This window comes from Cupressus sempervirens, chromosome 1 (assembly GCF_028749045.1).
Source record: "Cupressus sempervirens isolate cs-2001-9-10 chromosome 1, ASM2874904v1, whole genome shotgun sequence".
In the NCBI taxonomy this organism is placed as follows: Eukaryota; Viridiplantae; Streptophyta; class Pinopsida; order Cupressales; family Cupressaceae; genus Cupressus; species Cupressus sempervirens.
The window spans coordinates 445,476,848-445,489,898 of NC_143118.1; positions in this window are offsets into that span (position 1 = coordinate 445,476,848).

Consider the following 13,051-nt stretch of genomic DNA (forward strand, 5'->3'; position numbering starts at 1 on the left):
CCTAGATAAACAAGGATGTGGTTATTCACAAAAAAAAGATAATTACATGAGAATAGAGATACCATGTCAGAATTTCATGTCCATTATGTCAAGCAGGGGATATCTATGTTGCAAGGGGGCAAAAAAAAAAACATGTATATCAAAGAGGGTAAACAAGCCCCAAAGCAATCAAAGCATCCTAAAAGATCAAATCATATTAACATGCAGCCCAGAACACATTCGGGACAACTACTATTCGACCCTTGCTTGGATTCCCCTTTACCATCACGATCTAGCAAGACATCTAATCAACATGCTTTTTAGGAAGCTAGGAACCAACAACCAAGGCACTGGAACAAGCATTCCAAGGTTAGTAGTTATCTTCAGAAGCATTCACAGCCAGTATTTGATATTTATGAAGGTTCTCTTCCACAACCCTCTTTTGGTGGGATTGTAAATAAAGTATGGAGGACTAAGGATGCACTACTTGATCTAAGGAGCTCTGATCTTGATCAACATCAACCAACATCTGCAACTAACATTTCTGGCAAGCAAGACAAGCTATGGATAGGGGATCATTCAGTCCAAATCACACTCCCCAAGGGTCCCTTATTAGAGTAAGTGTCTTTTCTTCATGAAAAGTTTTTTCCATCGTTATCAGTTGTTAAGGTTCGGTTGGTAAATCTATATTATGAATTTTTTATGATGTATCATAGTGAAAAAACTCCACCTTCAAAAATGTTGAATTGCATATTCTGGGACTGAAGTTTTTATATGCCTCCTAAAAAGTTGTTCTTTTGAGTCAAAAAATATTCAATATCATGGGAAGCACATTCAATGTAACCTTTTCCTTTTATTTTAAAGTTATCTTGGAAATTGCCATTTAAGATCTATACATGTTCCCTTTTGATATACATTAGTATACTTTCATGATTAAATGACCATTGGTTTCAGTCTATCGAGACTAATCTTAAACATAGCTTTGGCTGAAAGAAATTCCCTAGAGTTTTAGAAAGCATCAACAATATTGGCAGTACAAGTTCTGTAACGAGAACTTAAACATATCCCTAACAAGGTTTGGAACCACATATAGGAGCATCAAGTGCATATTCAGATATGGATAATACCAAGCTCTACATCCATCTGTCGAGGCCAAGGTAATGTGAAAATGCATTCTCTACTATTTGTTTCATAAATAGATGGTACTTGACTTGCACAAATTGATTTGGACAAGAATTTAAGTTATTTGTCAGTGGAAAGTGACACAAGAAAATAAACTCTAAAGGATGCAATAAAAAAACATGTATTGAGAAAATGTCGAACTGACACCCCAAATCTTTCTTGGTTCATTGTAGGCAATATCACAGCTTTCACCTAGAAACAAATGGATACTGAACTAAGTGTAATGTCCTAGCTCTAGCTACATTCTTGTGAATGAATTTGAAATAAAGACATGTTTCAAGTACATCTCAAATATTTTCTAGTCTTCACAATTGTATAGTTTTCAAGTAATATACCTCTTGATATGAACAAAATACATAGCCACAAGATAGTAAGGAAAATGTTGGCACTATCTGCTTACTATTTCTAGAAATGAGAATGCCAAGACCTGTTCCTAGCTAGAGTATAGAGAAAAAGACAAAATTTCCAACATATCTCATTTTCATCCAATAATAAACAAGTAGAATAAGGAAATCAAGGAAATGTACAGTGTCAACATACCAGATCTACTATATTACTTGTTGATTCTCCTTTAGCTGTAATATCTCCTATGTTTTCTTTGAGCACAAAAGCCTTATAGATGGGAGTATGAGTTGATGTTGAGGACACAATAACAATATTCTAGTTATAGAAGAAAAAAATATAGAAGACGTAAGTTATACCTAGTGCAAAAATATGTACTTGGAGAATAATTGAACACATGAAAGGACTGAGCACAAAATAAAATTAGAGAGATAGCTCTTACACGAACAAAATAGTAACTGGGAAAATGAAATGGTCTTCATAAAAACCACATAATATAAGCCAAAATGATCTCTAATAACTGTTCAGTAGGGAAGTAAAGGCAAAAAATGAATTCCAAATCAATTAAGGTTTAAGTCACTAGAGACAACAAATGCTGCAATGTTTGTGGAGAGGCCTTAAGATATTATAAATCTACTCCTTAGGTCACTGACTTTCCTGAAAGGATTTTAGCTTAGGTGTTCAGAAAGATTTGAATGATGCCATTCCATATAAATATCCAAAGATGCATGATTTAATCAATTATACTAAATATTGCATTGGCTTCAAGTGATGATTTTCACTAGATATATAATTGGATACTTTCTACTCAGATTGAGTATGTTTGACACAATATGGGGTGAGCATAATGTGGATCTCATTTGAGATTGTTGCAGGACACATTCAACAATATTGCAAAGGGATTTAAATTACCATACATTCTAGGGTTATCATAATTTCACCAAGCTTGAATGTTGAGGGAAGAAGAAAAAAACCAGTTCCTAATATTTAGTCATTTGGGATAGAAATTAATAGTTTTTAGTTTTCTGAGGTCAACAGTGAATTATTTAGAAAGAAAATCAACTAGCCCCAGACATACAATTATATATTACATTCCACATTACTCCCCATCTTGGATGGTAGCCAGTCAGAGCATTAAATTTACAATTTAATCAAAGTTTGTTGAGATCTATAGTAGCATTTGGGCACTAGGATAATAGTGCCAAAAAACATAGATCAACAAAAGCCAAACCATCCATTTTGTAGTCCAAGAAGTCAGATCTATACAACAAGTAGCTTGGTATGGCCATGAATGTATTATTTTTAGGAAAAATTAAACAAATCAGATTTCAATCAGTCTTTGGTGTCTAGTTTAGAAGTTAGTTTATTTATCAGCATTTGTTAATTTAATTCAAGTAAGGCTTATCCTAAGTTGCTGCATTGATTCTCTTTGACTCTCTAGGTTTGAATTCCATGTCACTTAAACTTTTTTGATGTATTCTCCAAACTTAAAAGAACTAAACATCTTTTTTACATCAAGAACAAACCTAGGAGATATAGAGTTTAATTCTATATTTGATTTTAGATCCTTAGAATCATCATTTGGACTTTCACATCTTTGTATACATCTTTCTTCAAATGATTTTGTTATATCACTTATGTTTTTATTGAGAATCTTGTCCATCATGCTAGAAATATTTGCATCTTCTCCTTTTTTTTTGGAGTTAGGTCGCTAATTGGCATTTGTGATAGTTTTCTTCAATTCCTTTTGAAAAATTCATGCAAGAAATTGCCCTTGCAACTTTGAAAATTGTTTCACCACAATCATTCATGTCCTCTTCTACTTCTTCTCCTCTCTATGTTCTTCTTAGGGGCTTGAAGCTGGCCTCAATATTCATGGGTTTTCTAACAAATTATTCCTATTGTTGTTCTTTCTTTGGATTGTTCAGTTGTGGTAATAAGGAGCTGTTGGTAATACAAGATGTTCAGGCAAAGACTTTTTTAATGGTCCCTAATATTCTTATTAGGCTAATAATTATTTAATCAAGGTTTTGAATCTTGCCTTGGCAAAGCTTACATTTCTTGAATCATTTTTTTTCATTTTGTTTTTTAATGAACCCTATTTACACCTTCTAACTATGTTGAATACAATTCAAGATTTTGTTCATACAAAGTGTAAATATTTGATACTAGGAAAAAAGAAATATTTTATCCTAGTAAACATTTTTAATACCCACCTAAGCTTAAGGAAGAGGAAATATTTGATCCTTTCGCAACTCCATATGTTAAAAAGTGAGTATTTCAATTTATTATGTTCCATAGTTTTTAATAGATGTGATTTTTTAATGGGGTTTGATATTTTTACTTATTGCAAAGGTATATTTTTTTGACATAAATTGCATAATCATTTCTATATTTTTTTGAGAAGTTAGCACAAGAAATGATACTTGTGTGTGGCCAAAGTTCTCCAAATTATATTTTGTAAGTCTATCACTACATTAATTTAGAGAAGTGTAATTGACATGAAATATAATTAAAAAATGCTTGAACAAAATAATTTAAAATTGTTGAATTGTTATTGATCAAGATTTAGATGATTGTTTTTTACTAGCTTATATATACCTCTATATATATTACGCCGAGTAATCGTTCTCGAGGCGCCTATTTTTATTTAATCTCAAAGTTATTTTAATTGAAGTTGGGATTTATGAAAATAAAAATAGGCGCCTTGAGAATGATTACTCTCGGCATAATATATATAGAGGTATATATAAGCTAGTGGCAGTCGCGACGCAATAGGAAAAATATTTACTTTTTATTTTTTATTTTGATAAGGTTACTATAAAATTGTTAATTAATTTTTTATTAGAGTTGTATGGAGTTACTATAAAATTATGCTTCAAAATTATTTTTTTAATTTAATATAAGGAGTTTAATTTAGATTAAAAATATATTTTTTATTTTTGGGATATTGTAATGGAAAATGTTATAGTCATATGTAGATATATGGTTAGGGACAAAGTTACCATTATAGTTAATGTTAACCTTAGGGATAGAATTAGGGTTAGGGTTAGCATTAGGGTTAGGGTTGGAGTTAGGGTTAGGGTTTGAGCTATGGTTAAGGTTAGGGATAGAGTTATGGTTATGGTTATTGTTAGAGTTATGGTTAAGGTTCATATTAGAGTTATGTTTATGGTTAAGGTTAGGGTTAAAGTTATGGTCATGGTTAAGTTTAGGGTTAGAGTTATGGTTATGGTTATGATTAGGGTTAGTGTTAGGGTTATAGTAAGGCTAAGGTTAGGGTTAGGCTTAAGGTTTGAGTCAAGGTTAAGGTTAGAGTTAGGGTTACAATTTGAGTCAGCATTAAAATTAAGGTTAGGGTTAGGGTTAGAGTCCAATTATGGTAGAGTCAGATCTAGGGTTAGAGTTATGCTCATGGTTAAGGTTAGGGTTAGAGTTATGCTTATAGTTAGGGTTAGGGTTAGAGTCCAATTATGGTAGAGTTAGAATTAGGGTTAGAGTTAGGGGTAGAGTTATGTTTATGGTTAAGGTTAGGGTTAGAGTAATGCTCATGGTTAAGGTTAGGGTTAGAGTTATCATTATGGTTATGGATAGGGTTATAGTGGGGATAGGGTTAGGGTTAGGGTTTGAGTCAAATACTTTTTAAAATTTAATATAAGGAGTTTAATTTAGATTTTTTTAAATTTTTTTTTTGGGATATTGTAATGTAAAATGTTATAGTCATACGTAGATATATGGTTAGGGACAAAGTTACCATTACAGTTAATGTTAACCTTAGGGATAGAATTAGGGTAAGGGTTAGCATTAGGGTTAGGGTTGGAGTTAGGGTTAGGGTTTGAGCTATGGTTAAGGTCAAGGACAGAGTTATGGTTATGGTTATTGTTAAAGTTATGGTTAAGGTTCAGATTAGAGTTATGTTTATGGTTAAAGTTAGGGTTAGAGTTATGGTCATGGTTAAGGTTAGGGTTAGAGTTATGGTTATGGTTATGATTAGGGTTAGGGTTATAGTAAGGCTAGGGTTAGGGTTAGGGTTAAGGTTTGAATCAAGGTTAAGGTTAGAATTAGGGTTAGGGTTTGAGTTAGGATCAAAATTAAGGTTAGGGTTAGGGTTAGAGTCCAATTATGGTAGAGTCAGATCTAGAGTTAGAGTTATGCTCATGGTTAAGGCTAGGGTTAGAGTTATGCTTATAGTTAGGGTTAGGGATAGGGTTAGAGTCCAATTATGGTAAAGTTAGAATTAGGGTTAGAGTTACGGGTAGAGTTACGTTTATGGTTAAGGTTAGGGTTAGAGTAATGCTCATGGTTAAGGTTAGCGTTAGAGTTGTCATTATGGTTATGGTTAGGGTTATAGTGGGGATAGGGTTAGGTTATGGTTTGAGTCAAATATTTTTTTAAATTTAATATAAGGAGTTTAATTTAGATTTAAAAATACATTTTATTTTTGGGATATTGTAATGTAAAATGTTATAGTCATAGGTAGATATATGGTTAGGGACAAAGTTACCATTACATTTAATGTTAACCTTAGGGATAGAATTAGGGTTAGAGTTAGCATTAGGGTTAGGGTTGAAGTTAGGGTTAGGGTTTGAGCTATGGTTAAGGTTAGGGATAGAGTTATGGTTATGGTTATTGTTAGAGTTATGGTTAAGGTTCGGATTAGAGTTATGTTTATGGTTAAGGTTAGGGTTAGAGTTATGGTCATGGTTAACGTTAGGGTTAGAGTTATGGTTATGGTTATGATTAGGGTTAAGGTTATAGTAAGGCTAGGGTTAGGGTTAGGGTTAGGGTTTGAGTCAGGATTTAAATTAAGGTTAGGGTTAGGGTTAGAGTCCAATTATGGTAGAGTCAGATCTAGAGTTAGAGTTATGCTCATGGTTAAGGTTATGGTTAGAGTTATGCTTATAGTTAGGGTTAGGGTTAGGGTTAGAGTCCAATTATGGTAGAGTTAGAATTAGGGTTAGAGTTAGGAGTAGAGTTATGTTTATGGTCAAGGTTAGGGTTAGAGTAATGCTCATGGTTAAGGTTAGGGTTAGAGTTATCGTTATGGTTATGGTTAGGGTTATAGTGGGGATAGGGTTAGGGTTAGGGTTAGGATTAGGGTTTGAGTCAAGGTTAAGGTTAGAGTTATGGTTAGGGTTAAGGTTTGAGATAGGATTAAAGTTAGAGTTAGGGTTATGGTTAGAGTCCACTTATGGTAGAGTTAGATTTAGGGTTAGAGTTAGGGGTAGAGTTATGTTTATGGTTAAGGTTAGTGTTAGGGTTAGGGTTAGGATTAGAGTTAGAGTTAAGGTCAGGGTTAAGGTTAGACTTAGGGTTAGGGATAGTGTAAAGGTTAGGGTTAGGGTTAGAGTTAGTGTTAGGATTAAAATTAGGGTGAGGGATAGGGTTTGACTTAGAGTTAGGATTAGATTTAGGGTTATTGTTAGGGTTAAGGTTACAATTAGAGTTAGAGTCAAGGCGAGGGCTAGACTTGGGGTCAAGGTTAGAGTTAGGGTTAGGTTGAGAATTAGAGTTAGAATTAGGATTAGGGTTAGGGTTAGAATTAGGGTTACAGATATAGTTAGGATTAGAGTTAGAGTTAGGGTTAGGGTAAGAATTAGGGCGAGGGTTAGAATTAGAGTTACAAATATAGTTAGGGTTAGGGTTATAAAAATACTTAGGGTTAGAGTTAGGGTTAGGGTTATATTTAGGGTTAGAAATAAGGTTAGGGTTAGAATTAGGGTTCAAGTTAGGGTTAGGGTTAGTGTTAGGGTTATGGTTAGCATTAGGGTTAGCATTAGGGTTAGGGTTCCAATTAGAGTTAGAGTTAAAATTAGAGGTAGTGATAGTGTTAGTGTTAGTATAAGAGTTAGAGTTAGAGTTAGATTTAGGGTTAGAATTGGGGACAAGATTAGGGTTAGGGTTAGAATTAGAGTTAGAGTTCCAGTTCAAGTTAGAGTTAAAGTTAGAGATAGAGTTGGAGTTAGAGTTAGGGTTAGAGTTACCTAGTTAAATTTAGGGTTAGGGTTATACTTAGGGTTGAGATTAGGATTTAATTAAGGTTAGGGTTGGAGTTAGAGTTATATATATTGTTAAGGTTAGGATTAGGGGTAGGTTTAGAGTTAGGGTTAGGGTTAGGGTTAATGTTAGGGTTAGGGGTACAATTAGAGTTAGAGTTAGAGGTATAGTTAGAGTTAGAATTATGAATAGGGTTAGAATTAGAGATAAAGTTAGAGTTAGAGTTAGGGTAAGAGATAGAGATAGATTTAGGGGTAGGATTAGAATGAGCATTAGAGTTGAAGTTAGAGTTAGGGTTAGAATTAGCATTAGGGTTAGGGTTAGGGTGAGAATTAGAGTATTGTTAGAGTTAGAGTTAGGATTAGAGTTATAGTTAGGGTTAAAATTAGGTTAGGGTTAGGGCTAGAATTGGGATTAGGGTTAGAATTAGGATTAGGGTTAGGGATATATAGGTTAGGTTTAGGTGTAGAATTAGAGCTACAGTTAGAGTTAGGGTTAGGATTAGGGTTAGGGTTACAAATATAATTAGGGTTAGAGATTGAGTTAGAGTTAGGATTAGGGTAAGGGTAAGAATTAGTGTTAGGGCTAGAATTAAAGTTGCAAATAAAGCTAGGGTTAGAATTAGGGTTAGGGTTAGGGTTAAATTTAGAGTTAGGGTTTGAGCTAGAGTTAGAGATAAAATTAGAGTTAGAAGAAGGGTTAGAGATAGAGTTAGGGTCAGAATTAGGGTTAGGGTTACAGTTAGAGTTAGGGTTGGCATTAGGGTTAGAGTTATAATTAATGTTAGTGTTAGAATTAGGGCTATAATTGATGCTAGGGTTAGGGTTAGGGTTAGGGTTAGAATTAGAGTTAGAGTTAGGGATCAAGTTAGAGTTACAATTAAAATTGAAGATAGAGTTGGAGTTAGGGTTAGATTTAGGGTTAGAGTTAGGGTTAGATTTAGGGTTACAATTAGGGTTGGGGTTAGGATTAGAATTAGTGTTAGGGTTAGAGTTAGAGTTACATATAGTTTTAGGGTTAGGATTAGCATTATATATAGTCTTAGGGTTAGGATGAGGGGTAGGGTTAGGGTTAGGGTTAGGGTTGGGGTTAGGGTTAGTGTTAGGTTTAGGGTTAGGGTTGGGGTTAGGGTTAGTGTTAGGGTTAGGGTTACAATTAGAGTCAGAGTTATAGTTATAGTTAGGGTTAGAGTTAGAGTTAGTGTTAGGGTTAGAATTAGGGGTAGGGTTAAGGTTAGAGATAGAGTTGGAGTTAGAGTTTGAATATGGGTTAAAATTAGGGTTAGGTTTAGGGTTAGAATTAGTGTTAGAGTTAGAATAACAGTTAGGATTAGGGTTATAGTAAGGCTTCAGGTTAGGGTTAGAATTAGGTATAGAGTTAGGGTTATAAAGAGTTAAGGTTAGGGTCAAGGGTAGAATTAGAGTTAGAGTCAGGGTTACTGTTAGGGTTAGGGTTAGAGTTAGATTCAAAGTTAGAGTTAGAGTTAGAGTTAGAATTAGAGTTAGAGTTAGGATTTGTATTATTATTGTGGTTAAGGTTATTTCTAGGTTATTAATCATATTATAGTTGATGTTAGTGCTATTATTACAGTTTATCTTAGTGTTAGGGTAATTGTCAGGTTAAATTTTTATGTGGGTTAGTTCTATTATAGTGCCCATGATTAGTACTATTGCGATACAAGTTATTAATCTTTTTAATAATGTAATCCCTCCCTCTCCCATCCTCTCTATCTCTCTCTCCCTCCTTCCCTCTCTCTCTCTCTCTCTGTCTGTCTGTCTCTCTCTCTCTCTCTCTCTACTCTCTAACTACACCTATTAATACCTCCCCCTATCTAAATACACCCTCTAACCTCTCTTTGTCTCTAGTCTCTAGATACGCCCCCTAATCCCTCTCTGTAATATCTAGATACACCCCTTATCTCTCTCATCTTGCTCTCTAGATATACCTCCTAATCTCTCTCTCCCTCTATGTTCTCCAGATACACCTCCTAATCTCTCTCTCTCTCTCTCTCTCTCTCTCTCTCTCTCTCTCTCTCTCTCTCTCTCTCTCCTTGCTCTCCAGATACACCTCCTAATCTCTTTCTCCCTCTCTCTTTCCTTGCTCTCTAGATACACCTCCTAATCTCTCTCTCTCTCTCTCTCTCTCTCTCGATAAACCCCCTAATCTCTCTCTAGATACACCATCATATGACTCTCTCTCTCTCTCTCTCTCTCTCTCTCTCTCTCTCTATATATATATATATATATATATATATATATATATATATATATATATATATATCCACTTATAAAAAATATAATATTATTTCTAGTTTCTAGTACATATAGGGTTAGGTTAAGGTATATAATTTACTAAATGCTTAGTACAATCATATATAGAGTAAGAGTTAGAGTTAAGATCCAAGGTTTACAATTTCATTTATATGACACTCAATGTTATGGTTAAGGTTAGTAAGTGGTTAAATGTTACACTAAAATAAGGGACATGGTTAAGGGAAGTATGAGATTTAGGTGTAGTGTTGGAGCATTTGGAGTACAACTATGGTCAAATTTGGGATATATGTTATACAAATGACTCAAATAGTCCAAACCTTTAAATTCATGAAAGAGAAATTATAAGTCCCAACACAACTATTTAGATGATGTAAAAAGTGTGAAATAATATATAAGAATCAATTTTATGGAAATTATTTCTCCATGATAATGTGAGAACATTATATACTGTTGAATTTTTAATAATGCTAATGTAATTTTTATTGCAATGATTAAGAATTGTAATCAATAAATATACTTATCATTAAGGATATCTATTTAGACTTATGATTTTCTTTCTCAATTAACATATTTAGTAGCCACATCCATTAAAGAATTATTTTGTACAATAATAAATTTATTTTTTCTTGTTCTCTTCTTCATGAAAGTTACATAAAACAATGGGGAAACAAAACTACCAATACAACTAATTAGAAGTAAAATTCTAAAATTGGAGACAAGAATGAACCATATACAAAAAATAAAAATCTTTGTAATGTTATAAATACATGTCACATTCTTCAATGATTACGATACTTTTGTGACCTTTGTTTGAACAATGATCATGAAAGACTTCTTTCATCATTGAGGGAAACCCATCCACTTTTGTAGATGTGTCACATATGAATTTGTATGCATCTTTCATATGCATTACTTCTATTTCCTCAACATAGTCAATTGGAATTATTGTGTTCTCCACAACTTTAATTATAGTTGTGCACATCTCTTTAATTATTTGTAGGCATTTGTCAAACTTGGTCTCAAAGAGATCATTTGAGGTTATTGAAGTAGTCAGGCTAGTATCAAATAATGTTTGATTCTTTGTTTGAGGCATCCATAACTCAAATAGTAACCTGTAAACTTATAAACAAACATCAACATATAGAAATTATCAGAATAAAAAAGTATTCATAATTAACACAAATTCTTTCAAATGAATAATTTTTAAAATAACATAAATAAAAATAAAAACTATTTCAAATGAAATAGTTAGATTGTAATGCTTGAAATATGGTGGCATTGTCTTCCACTTTTCAAACATTACAAACATAAATATTAATAAAAAATTATATATACTGTGAAAAATATTTAAATAAAACACATAATTAATCTAATTAAATAATGATAAAATATAAACTAAGTATATGATTTGTTTATTTTAAATTAATCATTAAATTTAATAAAATACAAATTTTATTGATAAGGTGACCTTGCCATCCACATTAATGATAAAATTTAATTATGAAACATGAATAATATAAATATTTTGAAACATGCAAAATATAAAACTATTATGAAACATACAAATCTAAAACATAAAAACCAAAAGCATTTTGAAATATGAAAATCTAAAACTAATATGAAACATGCAACTATTATTCTAAATTGAAACATGCACATTAAAAATGTGCAAATGAAATGTATTATCAAATATCTAAATCAAATAGATTTTGATTCAATTTGAATTCTAAATCTAAATCAACCATGCAAGGCTAAACTATAACTAATTTTGAAATTAAATCTACATTTAAATCTAAATACATAACTAAATCTAAATCTAAATGCAAAACTAAATTAAAAATAGAGATCTCACATGCAAAAAATTACTCCAAAACTTTAATCTACTCCTCTTCAAAAACTCTAATCCACTCCAATAATCTCCACCTCTTCCTCCTTGTAAAAACACAAAATGAAAATGAAATGTGGAGCATTTGTTTTATAACCTATGAGAGACTCCTCATATCCCCCAATAGATGTCTTTTGACATTCCACGGATTTGTTTCAAATTCCCCCACTCCCCACAAAAAATAAGCATGAATGTGCATGCAAAAATAAATTTAACAAAAAGAAATATTTTATATTAAAAAATTTAATGAAATTATTTCAGCCCTATTTTTTTGGGTTCTATTTTTTTGGCCTTATTTTTTTGGGTCCTATTTTTGGCCCTTTTTGTCAGGCCTTATTATTTCAGCATCCATTTGGCTTCATATGATTTTGGCCAGCTATTATTTGGAGATTTTTTTTCTATATTTTACAATCTAATAATGATAAAATATATACTAAATATATGATTCATGTACTTTAAATAAATCATTAACTTTAATAAAATATTTAAATTGCATTGATATGGTGACATTGTCATCCATGTAAATGATAAAATTATACTTTGAAACATGAAAATATAAATACTTTGAAACATGCAAATGTAAAACTATTATGAAACATTCAAATCTAAAACATGCAAACTAAAACTATTTTGAAATATGCAAATCTAAAACTAATATGAAACATGCAAATCTAAAACTAATTTGAAACATGCATTTTTAAAATATCCAAATGAAAAGTATTATAAAATATATAACTCAAAAGATTTTGAATGCAAATCTAAATCTAAATCAAACATGCAAGACTAAACTATTAAAACTAAGCGTAAACAATTTCGAATATAATTGTAGAAATCTAAATGGAACTAATTGAAATTGAAATCTAAATCAAAGTAGAATATTATAACTAATTTTTAATTTGAATCTACGTCTACATCTAAATCTAAATAGAAAATAGAAATCTCACCAGTGAAAAAATTACTCCAAAACTTCAATCTATTCCTGTTCAAAAACTCCAATCTAATCCTCTAATAATCTCCACCTCTTCCTTCCTGCAAAAACATAAAATGAAAATGAAATGAGGAGCCTTTATTTTATAGCTTGTGAGAAACTCCTCATCTCCCCCAATAAATGTCTCTTCACATTCCACGAATTTATTTCAAATTCCCCCACTCCCCACAAAAAATAAGCATGAATCTGCATGCAATATTATATTTAACAAAAAAAAAATCATATTGAAATTGTTTTGCCCCTATTTTTTCGAGTCCTACTTTTTCGGACCCTATTTTTTCGGGCCTATTATTTCGGCCTCCATTTGGCATCCTATTATTTCGGCTAGCTATTATTTTGGGAGTATTTTTTATTTTATTTTATGATTTAATAATTTAATATTTAATTTAGAAGTTTGTAACTCCT